Source organism: Bombyx mori, chromosome 15 (assembly GCF_030269925.1).
Source record: "Bombyx mori chromosome 15, ASM3026992v2".
In the NCBI taxonomy this organism is placed as follows: domain Eukaryota; kingdom Metazoa; phylum Arthropoda; class Insecta; order Lepidoptera; family Bombycidae; genus Bombyx; species Bombyx mori.
In genome coordinates this window covers 7,389,564-7,403,283 of record NC_085121.1, presented here as the reverse complement: position 1 = coordinate 7,403,283, position 13,720 = coordinate 7,389,564, and positions in this window count along the sequence as shown.

The window sequence follows — 13,720 nt, the reverse complement described above, 5'->3', positions numbered from 1 at the left end:
ATAGAAGTTACTAAGAGTTAATGCTACTGCCCCACCAAACTTGAGATTTGAGATCCAATTATTTACTGACTGTCTGACAATTATTGAATGACTCCCATTATATTAAGACGTCTATCGCTATCAGGACTGCTTCACGATAGAAATAGTAAGGATGCTATAGAAAGGCGCATTGTAAGCCTTCCAGTTACAAGGCGGGTAGTATTTTATTAGGTATTCGTTTTCGGAATAGTTCCCCTGTAACTGTTATTCAATGTAGCTTTAAATATATTATATGAAATTCATTACATTACGTGTTAAAGCGCATATTTAATTGCTATTATTCTCATTTTGTCGCAGGAAAAAATGTATAGCTGTATATATTTGTCTGATTTTAGTATTGCTTTTTGGACGTAATTTCTGTTGCATCGATTTTGAAATCACTAACGTGCCGCTGAAGTTAAATTTAGGAGATATTATCTACTACCGACAAATTATGAATTAGTATTAGTAGATGCTCAAGGTGACCAGATTCGCACAAACACTTATCCAAGATTTTTTATTGGCTGTTAGCCAAGAAACTATTATAATTTAAGATACTGTGATAGCCTTTCTTAAAAATAAAAAAATAAGTATCAAATGGATTTTCTATTCGAAAATGTAATTCAAGGTCTATCCAATCCATCTATCCAAGTCTATGTGATGAGAACAATTGCCATCCAATATTATAAAGGCACAAAACAAAACAAACAACATTTGCAGAAACATTCGTAGAGTTAGTCTATGAATAAATAAGTCTGTGGTTTCGTCAAGTCTCTTTCCGGCTAAATCTTGGACCCCAAAAGCCCATTTCTCGATTGGCTAAGGGTTTATTACAGTACCTATTCTGTTTAATGCAGTCGCTTGTTTTATACATGCAACGACCGAAAACATTTTGCCAAGCTTGTAGATTATATTTTTGCGTTCAAACCTAAATTAAGTTTAACATCAGAATGAAAACATTCTATCGTCGTCTATTTATTTTTTTAATTCAATTAACGATGTTTTACTAATTTTAAACACTAATTTTATCATGCAAAGCTACAAATTTTCTTTTTCTAGTCGTTACATTAATATAATATTTAGATTTGGTGGACACTTATAGATTTGTAGTATCACTTGGGCTGTTCTACATCTTCATCTTGTTTTGTTATTCTCGTAATTGTCTTTTGCTTCTAGCTGAAAAAGAGTTTTTAGACAATAGGTAGTAATCGTAGTTAGGTAAATGTATAATTTAATAAAAAGAATGCGGTTTCATTTTATTAACATGACGTACAATAATTTCTGCACCATAGAAGTAATTCGCGAATATGTTAGATACTTATTTGGGATTGGAATCTTTCGGTCGATGAGCATGAATGATTTATGAATAATGAATTTATGAATTAAATGCTTAAATGTTTTACTACTAACAACATATTATGGACTTATAATGGTCTGAATTAAATGATTTTTATTTTATTTTATTATTTTATAATGGGCGCTTTATCCATTCACATCAAATAAAAGATTAACGCTATTCATATGTAAGCACTTTACCAGAGTATCGCTGGACTGATTTTTATATTTAATTAAACGTTCGTAATCGTCTGAAAAAGGTTGGTAGCGAAAAATATATAAAATTACTGCATCGCAACCCATACTTGTGGTGCAGCCAAATAAACAGTCTAGTTAGACTACGGACAATAATTGTGTTACTAATATTACCTTTTATTGATTTCATTAATTGATATAGCTTAGCTATATGAATTTTATTGTATTTCAATTCAGTGGGCGCTGCGTAACAGATACATAGGAAGTGCGAGTATATTTATCAGTCAGGAAGGTCGTAAATATTGAAACCCTCATATTACGTCACGTATGGCTCCTTATGACACAGATGTTTTTCAAATTTGTCACTTCATTACGTGATAAATTACTTGGTTCCCCGAAAGAATTTTCTAGTTATTTTTTTCTGAATTAGCAGACGATGTATAAATGAGAAAACCCTCTTGATGTATTGATTGATTTGATTTGATTTGATTAACAATATTATTATTAGTAGTATTAGGGTGCCCAGTATTCGAATAATTCATTGTTACCAGACCCTTGACTGTAAGGATTCATAAGACGCGTTTGACTTAAATTTTACAAAAATCTTGCCATGTCCCTAGCATGCCTTTCCTTACTGCCCTGCTAGGCAGACAAGCATACCGCCCACTTGTTGGTAAGTGGTCACTGTAGCTTACAGACGTTAGCAACGCTAGAGACAGCCAAGCTGCTTCCTAGTACAAATTTGCGTTAATGGACAATAACGACGTAGTGCTATACTAGACTAAGATTTCAAAAAAATAAAATAAAAAAAGCACTATTAGTATGATGATGTATAAGATCAAAATTAAATATTTAGGTAGTAAGGCAGATAGGATCAAACAGAATTCATAATTGTGACAAAAAAACCTATTTTTTTCTTCTTTCAGTATTCAGTTACGTACAGAATATCTACTTACAGAATTGAGTCGTCAGTTTTATTAAAACTAATGTCAATAGTTTCGTGTTTAAATCCAAATGAAAATCACCTTTATGACGCTAGTGTATAAAACAGAATATTGTTGAACATTTTTCCTCGCCGAACCCTTCCAATTTATTCGACACCTATGCCATTAATCATTTTGACTGATTTGAACAAACGACGGTCACATAAATAGTATGTCTTTGGAAGGGTTAATAAAATATTAATTTATACGCTTTTGCACCCTGTATATATATAAATTATGATGAGTAAATAATAGAATATAATTTCAGTTATTTTCTCTTGTCTACGGCTCCTCGATTTGATTGAGTTGAAATCCGCAGATAGATATTTATTGCTTACTAATTTAAACGCAAACCAAACAAACAAACGCAAAAGTAGCATTATTAATTAATAAATATAAATAAATATTTACTAACAATCACGCCACGTTAACTGGTCCCGTGCTAAGCTCGTAAAGAACTTGTTTTACAGTTACCAGATAACGGAAATAAATGTAAGATTTTTATTATACACATACATATATTTAATATACAAAATAAATATAAAAAAAATGTATTTTCCAGGGTTATGGATCCCTGGAAAATACATATTTTTATATTTATTAAACAAACATCTTCCCTTGGCGGGATTCGAACCCGCGACCCCTTGTGTAGTGATCATGTCACTTACCACTACACCAGACGGCCGTATTAATTGTTTCTTGTGTCGGTTTTTGGTGTATTAACTACCAGCCAATTTGAAAATCCGTTAGTACTGAAAATCATGAACCAAAGAATTCGCTGTCGTATTTGTTATATACAAAAAAAAAAAAAAAAATCAAGCAAGTATATGAAGAATAGTCTTCAAATTATACACGATGTATGGAAATGAAGATACTGATTCGAATGAAAAACTACAGTAAACAAATATTAAAATCATAAAACATTCAGTGTTAAGGCATATCCCTTTATATCCGAAAGTATATAAAATATGTAGTATGAAAGAGAAACGTTCGCATCCGGTTTGTGTGAGTCTACGAAGGACGAAGTGTCGTAAATTATATTCTTTCGGCTTGAGTTATGGCCGGGATGGGTGACAGACCGTTGTTTCGTGGATTTAACGGGGCGACATTAACAATCACTTATTTCGAGTGATTTCTCAAATTAGTTCCCGCCTGATTAAGCGCGGTAGGACCGTAGGGTGTTGTGGACAATATTCTCAAAGCTTTATGCGTTCATGACATTGTTTGAATATTTTCATGAGTATATTTTGATTGTTTTAATTCGAATCGCTGTCGTGTTGATTTTAATTAATTAATTAATTTATTTAATATATTTTGTACACACAGCTGTTAGAAAAAACACGACAATAAGGATACAGAGTACAAGGGCACTACTTATTTCATTTTGAAATCTCTTCCAGTAGGCCCGCAAAAGGAAAGAAGAATTAGGAACACAAACTTAGTGCATACAGTTACATATAATAATATATACATATTACAAGATACAAAAAAATATATATACATGCAAATACACACACGCACACACACACACACACACATACTTACTTTATATTATAATACATTATACAAATATACACACTTTTATTTAAGATGATAAGGATAAATAGTGTTCTTTAACAGATTTCTTGAACGCTGCTATGGTTTTGCATTTATTTTATTGAGTGCTCTGAGGAATTGTTTGAGATGATACCATCATCTCGTTTTTACCATCGCACCGCCCGCCACCGGAGTAGAGTTCATCCATACTACCTGGAGCCACTGCGTTCATCCACAGTGCGCTTCTAGAGATATTTTTTGCCAAGTACCATGCGGCTTTGGAATGAGCTCCCCATTATGGTGTTTCCCGAGTGCTATGACATATCCTTCTTCAAACGAGGCTTGTGGAGAGTACTTAACGGTAGGCAGCGGCTTGGCTCTGCCCCTGGCATTAATGAAGTCCATGGGCGACGTTAACCACTCACCATCAGGTGGGTCATGCTCGTCTTCCTACAAAGGGCAATGAAAAAAAAATTGTTGTCCGTCAACAGTTTTGTCTGTGTGGACTACATTTCATAACCTGTAGGCGGCTATAGTTTTATAACGATTTGTCCAAATCAGTTCAGAGATTCGGGCATAAAAAACGTCATAAATAAACAGGTTATTTTCGTATTTATAATATTACTATGGATTTTTTGTAGCACCAGATGAACATATTAGCTCAAGGCGTTCCTAGTGTTGCATGGATATAGGAGCACGTAAAAAAAAAAAGTTGCCCAGCTAGAGACAAGAGGTGAAAGTTTAAATATTATCAACCTACGTTACCATTTACGGGAACTCATGATTGTTTTAAAGTAGAAACAACTGAAGAATAATGATAAATAATTTTATCAGATCACGTGAGTCGCAAACCTAATTAAAAATACTATTACGGCTTATTGTGGCGCGTACGTGGATTATCTCTACAAGAAGGCACGGTTTGGTCATCTTGCCTATTTTTGCCGAGAAGCAGAGGTTGAAGGAGAAGAAGAAGAGGTAGAGTACTCATGTCTTAAGTTAAGTTGTAACTTTCAGGGTGTGTGATATCTATGAATTTACACATCCACGTGCCCACCTCGGGGGGGTAGATAAGCCAGTGCACAGATCTAGTACAATAAAAAAAAAAACCTTTGATCTTAATATGGTCGTATTGGTAATATTACGTTTTGTATTTCGAATTTTTCTAACATAATATGCTTTTTAGGTTTATTTCAGAACACATCATCTATTATGGATTCTGGTGAATTTTATTTTATTAACATTGCTTAATAAAAATATTTCTCAGTGAGGCGTCGTCCAGTATGAACACATGACTTTTGTATAATAAAAATGTTTCGAAAAATGAAAAGTTAGATGCTATTTTACAGGATCCTCCCTTTTTAATTAGCAGGAACATACGAGCGTAATACTTGCTTAGTTAATTTCTTTTTTACTAATACTAGGGTTGCAGTATTACATTTTTTATGAAAATTTTATTTAAGAATTGTCAACATGAAATATTTTACGTTAAAATATTTTGGTAACGTGGATGGGTATAGATGATGGATGGGATCATCACAGTGAAAATTTCATGCATGATTTTACATTTTAGAATATAATAGCTAGAATTACAATTCCTTGTTTGGTTTGATTATAACTTTTTCCCGTTCCCTGAGATCTCACAATCTACAATGTTACGCGTTCAGGAAAAAACTTTGTTATCTTAATTAAATTGGAAATTGTATTCGGAATGTATGTAACCCTGGAGGACGCTACGCCTTATTTTAAGCCTGAAAATGTTGTGTTTTTCCTGTAACTGAAGTCTGAATACCGGTGAGAAGCAACTAATACCATTAAATTTATAGGGCTCGAACTAGGATGTTGAACAAATTAGTCTTTTATATTGAATTAAAATTCAGAAAGAAATTTACGTAAAAATCGCTTCGACGAATATAACGAGATAATTTCTGTTAAAGTTTTTGTTTTTATCGCATAGATGTATGAACATATTCATGGCTCACCTGGCTTTAAGTAATTACCGGAGCCTATAATACTACATCGTAAGTATTAAACATAAAATCAACTTTTCAATTGCATTGTACATTTGTACATCAAGTAATATAACAAACTGTGTTGTACATATTATAGTTACGAAATATAGTGGCACGTACCTAAATATGAATCTGTGAGCTTTCTATGTTAAAAATTGGGTATAAAGATTTTCCTGCTATCTCACACTTCAGCGGCTACCGAACTAATTAGTCGGAACAGACGTGCATTGATGGCGTAATCCGTTCTTAACGATTTCCTTTTTCGCTCCAACGGTTTCGGTTAGAAGGTTTATAAGATAAATCAATAATTGTTTTGGCTTTATCCGACTTAATGTTCTATTCGTTTAAATATATTTACTTATTTTTATTTAGATAAAGTATAGTAAAGACTCGTCTTTTGTATACATTGATTCGAATAGTTGAAACTGACAAACTTCGATGATGTAATTCATATTTAATGAATTACATTTTGAAATGAATATAAAACATTTTCAACTCAAATTATATTATCATTAGTAGTTTCTTTGTATGCTATCATTTATTTATTTGATTTTAAAATGTATATATTTTTTTAAATATGTTGTCATTTATGTTGTCAACCGATGTCGATACCTATAGGCTACAGTAACCATTTAACACCAGTTGGGCCGTAAGCTCGTTCACCCCTCTAAGCAGTAAAAAAACTATGAGAAAAACTGCGGAAAATGAAGTTTTCACCAGTAAGGTGGATGGTAAGATTTGTTAAGCCAAATAGTATCAGGTGTTTGAAAATTTCAATTTTTAATTAGGTATGTTATTTCAAGGCAATTGTCAGCAGACGATATTTTCATTTTCGTCCGTTGAGTTATTAATAGCGAAGATGGAAACATTTCTTTGAAAAAAAAGAAACGCTTCAAAAAAAAGACAATTTGCCCAAAAAATGAAACAAAGACCAATGTAATGTCAGTAATAATTCACGTTTCGTTCAACTCAAAGCGTAATATTTCAAACAAATCGCCGGCCTATTCGTCTAGATCCCGTCCATTAGAAGAAAAGGGCGATAATTAGTATGATCGCTATTCTAGGAAGCGAGCCCCTTCCTCCGCATATCTAAAAATGGCTCAATCAGTCAAAAGGTGCATCCACGTTGGCGTCCCGTCGGATGCCGTAGTAATGAACTTTTGAATGGATTTTATGGGCACGTGGATGTAGTTCATTTCCTTTTTCGTATATCGATTTTGATTTACCGCTTTTGTAAATATTTGTCATACTTTCTCACTTTATATTTACGTTCTAATCGTTTGAGGTATTGAATTGTTTTTGATGGATGGGATTTTTTTTTTATTGCTTAGATGGGTGGACGAGCTCACAGCTCACCTGGTGTTAAGTGGTTCCTGGAGCCCATAGACATCTACGACGTAAATGCGCCACCCACCTTGAGATATAAGTTCTAAGGTCTCAAGTATAGTTACAACAAGTATAGCTATTTAAACTAGAGGTCCCGCAGTAGTCGAAATTCGACTATAATTAATAGGAATTGTAAGTTTGTACACTATTATGATTGTATTTTATACTTCTATAATCACAAATTTCGCCAAGACTACACTATAAAAAATATTTAATCTCAATTTGACAACAGACGTCAAGAACAAAAGTTTGACAATAAATAGTATGCATGCGTGTGTGCGTCAAATACACGGTATGTAGTGTGTGCAATGTTTTCTTTATCGATTTAATGTATCTTTTATGCATTATTTTAAAAAAAATATTAGCATTGTGCACTTCTTCTCTATATTCTCTATAAGTGTGGAAAATTTCATACTCCTCCGTCCGCGCAATTTTCGTAAAAAGGGATACAAAGTTTTTGCTTCACGTATTAATATATTAATGATTAGTTTTGTGTTGGTTATTTATTTGAGTGACGTCACGAATTGTTTGCCGCCGTGCCGACTATAGCGAAAATTTTGTCAAATAACAAATGACAAACGAATATTCAAGCGTATTCAGCATGGATTTTGAAACGTTATATTTGTGCGAATAAAAAAGAAAATTTAAACTAAATCTCAGGAGCGTTACGACGAATCTTCTTCTATCAAACAAATCTCTGAAAGTCAATCAAAGTTAACGTACCAGAGAGTGAAAGTGAATGTACAGTAGCACTCAAAATCGAATGTAGATTTAAATTGAATTGAAACAATCTTTTGAAGATCTCGAAGAAGAAGAAGAAGGCGGTAATTCTTTTGACGTTCAACAAGTATGTACTTTCATTTATGTTGAATAATTTTTTTTTGATTTGATTTGATTTGATTTTATTTGCAATCCGTCTTTCATATCAAGTCTTCAAACGTTACAACTTGGTACAGTGGAACAAATTATCTTGCTATGATGAACTTTTAACACATACACAAACACAACAATCATTCGGTTTTTGGAATGAAATAGTTCATTAGTAATAGTAGTAGTAGTATTATTAGTAGTATTAACAATTAGTTTTGATATAGTACGAGGTTGGGATAATTTTCGAAGCAGAAACTCGGAAGATATGAATCGAAAATGACTACGCATCTCAGTAAGAATCGACAAAAAAAACAACTTGCAATTTATCTTATTTAATTTATTACGTTTTGTTTATTATTTGAACTATAAATTTCTAATATTATTCTAAAGATTGCTTACTGTTTTTTTATTTATTGGAAATATTGGTTTATGTTACACCTGGTTTTAAGTGGTCACTGGACCCCATAGGCATCAACTACGTAAATGCTGATACCTACCTTTTTTATAGTACAACCGTTGCCCCACCTTTGCCGTTGCCCTTCGAGCAAAATGCATGAATGCTTAAAGGCAGAAATAGGCAGGGTGGTACCTACCCGCGCGGGCACTTAAGACACCCGTAATATTATTGTATGCCAGGCCTCTAAGAAAAGAAATTAATTTGAATACAGAATTTTTGAAAATATTCAAATCGACCAGAATACGGACGCCGTCGCATTTTCCGATCCGCCTAGAAAAAGACATCGAAGATATGCGAATTCGTAGGGTTGCGAGCCAAATGAAAAGGATCGAAAATAGTTTTCTCGAAACGTACAACGGTGTTTGGTCTTACTTTGAGTAACTCAATCCATAGCTCAAAGGGACAACCTCAAATAGATGGCCCGTCGCACTTCGACATCAGGCGCGTGGATCTTCCTTAACTTATTCGATTTGTTACTCAAAGAACGTATAGTGTATTGGTGGAATTACGTATTTATAAGAAGAAAAAAAAATTGCAGGGCTGTCAATAAATGATAATCTGTGGATCTATTGTAAGCACGTGCTGATGATTTAATTTGAGCTTACTTATAACGTTCTTTTATTAGATTTTAGCAATTGAATTAAATGAGAAAAAAAAAACACATTTTTAGCCAAACTTGACTTGGTACCTGGAAACTGGAACCACATTAGAACTAGTTTAAATCTTGTGGTAATTTGCGTCTACAAAGTAACAAACAAAAGTTTAGTTTACTTAGATTTACAACAGCTTAGATTATACGTATCGATTTAAACGATCGCCTAAAATATTTGTTTTGTATTTTATAGCTCAAAATAATAAAAAAATTAAATAAAATACCTTTGAATATGCATATTCGTATCAAAGCCAACACTATATTATTCTAGATGATGTCCAGGTGCTTGGACTTTTCTGTCATTAAATAAAATAGATATAAAGCTACATCCAAAGACACATCCAGAGTTTATCAACAGTGCATCTGCATCCCCGCGGAACGCCAAGGATCGATTCACCCTCTCGCCCCAGTCGCGTGCTAACCGCCCCGCGAGAAGGACGATTGCCCCGCCGCGAAGCCTTCCCGTATACGCGGGAAATCGTACCGGCGTGATTTTAATAACAATTGATAGCGTTTTAATTTTGTAAAGGAAATAGTTCACTTGTGCATTTGTCTTTTGACGGATAATATTTTCACTCCGAATTATGAGAGTTGAATTTTTTTAATTAGTTGTTTGCCTTTAATCGTTGTCGGATTACAGGATTCTTAGTTAAATTTTAGGTAATATAAGCTAGAGATAGTGTGTTTATATAAAACATAGAAGTGGAAGTTACGCATTTACGCAGGCACTGTAAAGCAATCACAGTCATTTAAACAATATAAAATTTTCATAAATATTTTTAATTAATCGTTATGATGGGTACGTAAACTATGTTTTTATTTGTTTGTTCGAAGTTTAAAAAATTAAATCGTTTTTTTTTTAAATTCTAAAACCTTTTTTCTTTCTTATAATTTTTTTTTATTAACTGCCTCTTAAACATAGATAAATTCTATTTACTATTTATTTCGCTGACTCGTTTTTGCATGTTTAAAATTAATATTATTATTCGAATACAAACGACCATTGTAAGCTGGGATTTAAACTCAAAAGTCAAGTATAGGTGCTTGGTAAGTCTGTTGGCAATACCACTAGATAGATCTGATTTCCTAGCACGTAAAAATACGATAAATTAAAATTTACATACGTAGCCTATAATATATATACTCGTAACACACAGACTCTGGACAGTGACATTATTATTACTTTCATCAATAAATAATAATGCTCCCTAACTTCTGAATACTTCTGTTAAGCTTTAATATGACATCTTATTATTATTATTACTACCATGTCTCAATTTTCATTAGAATAACAAATTTCTGACCTTCGGGGCCTAAATATTTGTTGCTATAAATAGGGAAGAGCCTTTGCCATGACGACTTAAAATATAGAAAAATCGTACTTGTGGTAGAGCGTAATGTAAAGCCACAGGTATGCAGGTACCTCTATTCTGCCTGAACGATATGATAGATTTACTGGTGGTAGGGCGTTTTGTGGGCCCGCACGGGTAGGTTCCACCACCCTGCGTATTCCTGCTGTGAGGCTATAATGCGTTTCGGTATGAAGGGCAGGGCAGCCGTTGTACTATAAAACTGAGGCTTAGCATTAGAGTCTCAAGGTAGCAGTAGTAGCGCCTAGTAATACCTCGGCAGCATTTGCGATGGGTATCTGTAGGCTTACGCGGTTTGTGTATATGGGCTCCGATTACCATTTAACACCAGATGGGGAGTTACCTCGTCCCCAATCTAAGAAATAGGATAAAAAAATTAAGTTGGGCGGTAATTGACAATGTAATCTTTTTTTATAGCTTAGATGGGTGGAGGAGCCCACGACCCACCTGGTGTTAATTGGTTACCGGAGCTCATAGACATCTACAACGTAAATGCCGCCACTCATCCCGACGACACATGAGTTGTAACGTCTAAGTTTTAACAGTACAACGGTAGCCTCATCCTTCAAACCGAAACGCATTACTGCTTCACGGCTAAAATAGGCGGGGTTTGGTACCTATCAGCGGACTCACAAGACGTCCTACCACTAGTAATCTTCTATCTCTCTATACTTACTATACTAATATCATCATTTTCCTGCCCTTCTCCCAGTCACCTGGGGTCGGCGCAACATGTTTTCTCCTTCCATACTCTTCTATCATATACCATTTCTTCGCTCACTCCCCTCCTACCCATATCGTCTTTCACTTACTATACTAATACTACTATACTAATTCACTATACTTACTAAGAACCATTTTACACCACATCAGTATAATTAGATCTATAAGAAAATTTGTAAGCTATTTCAGTTTTATAGGTTCACAGGTTATGAGTCGGATTTAGTAGCACAGACCCGAGTATTAGGTAATTTACGAGATTAGGCTGCAGCTAATCTCATTTTGTCAATGTGTATAATCCACCTGTTCCACCTAATTAATCTTGATATTCTTAAAACATAAAATCGAATGTTCAGCATACGCTCCCTTCTGTTCCTACGTTATCTCACTCACTTACACGTTGCAACGTATCTCACAATCCCTAAATGCCTAATCCTAATCATTCAAATAATGATCCAACGATCACATTAATCAAATCCCAATAACGAACTCAGAACTTGAGATTAGGAATAGGCAGATTGAGATTGCTTGCTAAGTAAAATATTGGATGTGAATGAGATTAGGAAGATTATGTGGATTAGGTATTTCTTAAGATTAGGAACAGGTGGGCCTAGTATCTGTTTTACCTAGTACGACCCATCTCTAAGTCAGGTTCGAGTAAATTATAACATTATAATTTTATTCTGTTTGAAACTCGTGCACACTGTTTCCTGTTTACATCATTCATATGGAAACCGCAGAGCTCATTATTCAGTCAACTATGTGCGTTTGATCGTGGAACGCTCTATCAAGAGCTCTGTATTTTAAACTTTCTTCATTCTGTTTATTTAAACTTGTCCTAACTATTTTAGGTTAATGCACTAGATTTTATTTTGTTTGTATTCTTCTAAGATTAGAAGCGAAGAAATGGTATATGGTACATGAGTATGGAAGGAGAAGACATGTTACGCCGACCCCAGGTGACTGGGAGAAGGGCAGGAGAATGATGATAGTGATTGTTAATGGACTACATTTTAATTTCTATACGTTCTTACGGCACTTTGGTACAGAAATTATGTAAAACGAATAATTAATATTTTAAATCGCTAATTAATATAATATGTTTTTAATACTTTTTAACATCAATGACAATGCATTACGACAGAAGTGTCTAAAAGTTTTTGTTTAATTTGTATTATATGGTTCAATTTTATTTTTGACTCAGAAGTAACCATCATTAAAAGCAGGTTGCAGAAATCAGCATGGAATAGATGACCATCGATTGACGTTGTATGCTTAGTTCTCCACTTAATTTGACCAAGAACAATGCCAATACCTGGTGAAGTTGCGTTTAGCTACGATTTGTAAAATTTGCCTTCTAATTTAGTATTATTATTACATTTAATTAATTAGTTAGTTAGTTCCTTTAATTTAGTATTAGTAGTAGTGTTATTATTCCTATAATAAGATCATCATGAATATTGTAAGTCAATGAATACATAATGTAATAACATAACTGAAATTGGATGTTAAAGTGCTGAAAGATAAAGAAAGCATCAAAAGTTTTAGATCGGGATTGAGAAGTGTGGCCTATTTTGCAAAGCTACTTTTACAACAGAAGCTGTATCGCATTATTGAATATTGAATTTATTGCTAATAGTAAGGCCTCTGCTTAGCACGAAGCTAAGACATTAAGTTAATCATTACTGAGCAGGTTTTGATTTTGCTCCAGTTTTTATATGTCCATACCCAGCGGATTTTGCATTTGAAACTGTATGCAAACAATGAATAAATATTGATTTTAAATAAATTATAAAACGCATTGTAGGTAAATCAAAAATTACTTAAAATATTTTAATTATCATACTTATGACAGAAGTAAGTTGTTTGAATGACTTAACAAATCATCTGTTAGATCAGACACGAAAATAATTTTCAAATAAGAACACCTTGAGCATTTCTTATCGGAAACCGACCAGGTTTATTGGACCCCAATGAAAGTTACTTCGAAACACTCATTTATCACTGAATTCCCAAAATTTGTTTCGTAATCTACGATGTAACTCACAGAAGTAAGAAAGGGCCAGCAGCATAAGGGTACAAATGTTTTCGAAGTTATTTAATTTATTATTTCCCTCAAACTTATTTCCTAATTTATTCTATAGGTAGTTGATGTTAAATGGTGTTGTTTTAAAAATATAATTTTGATA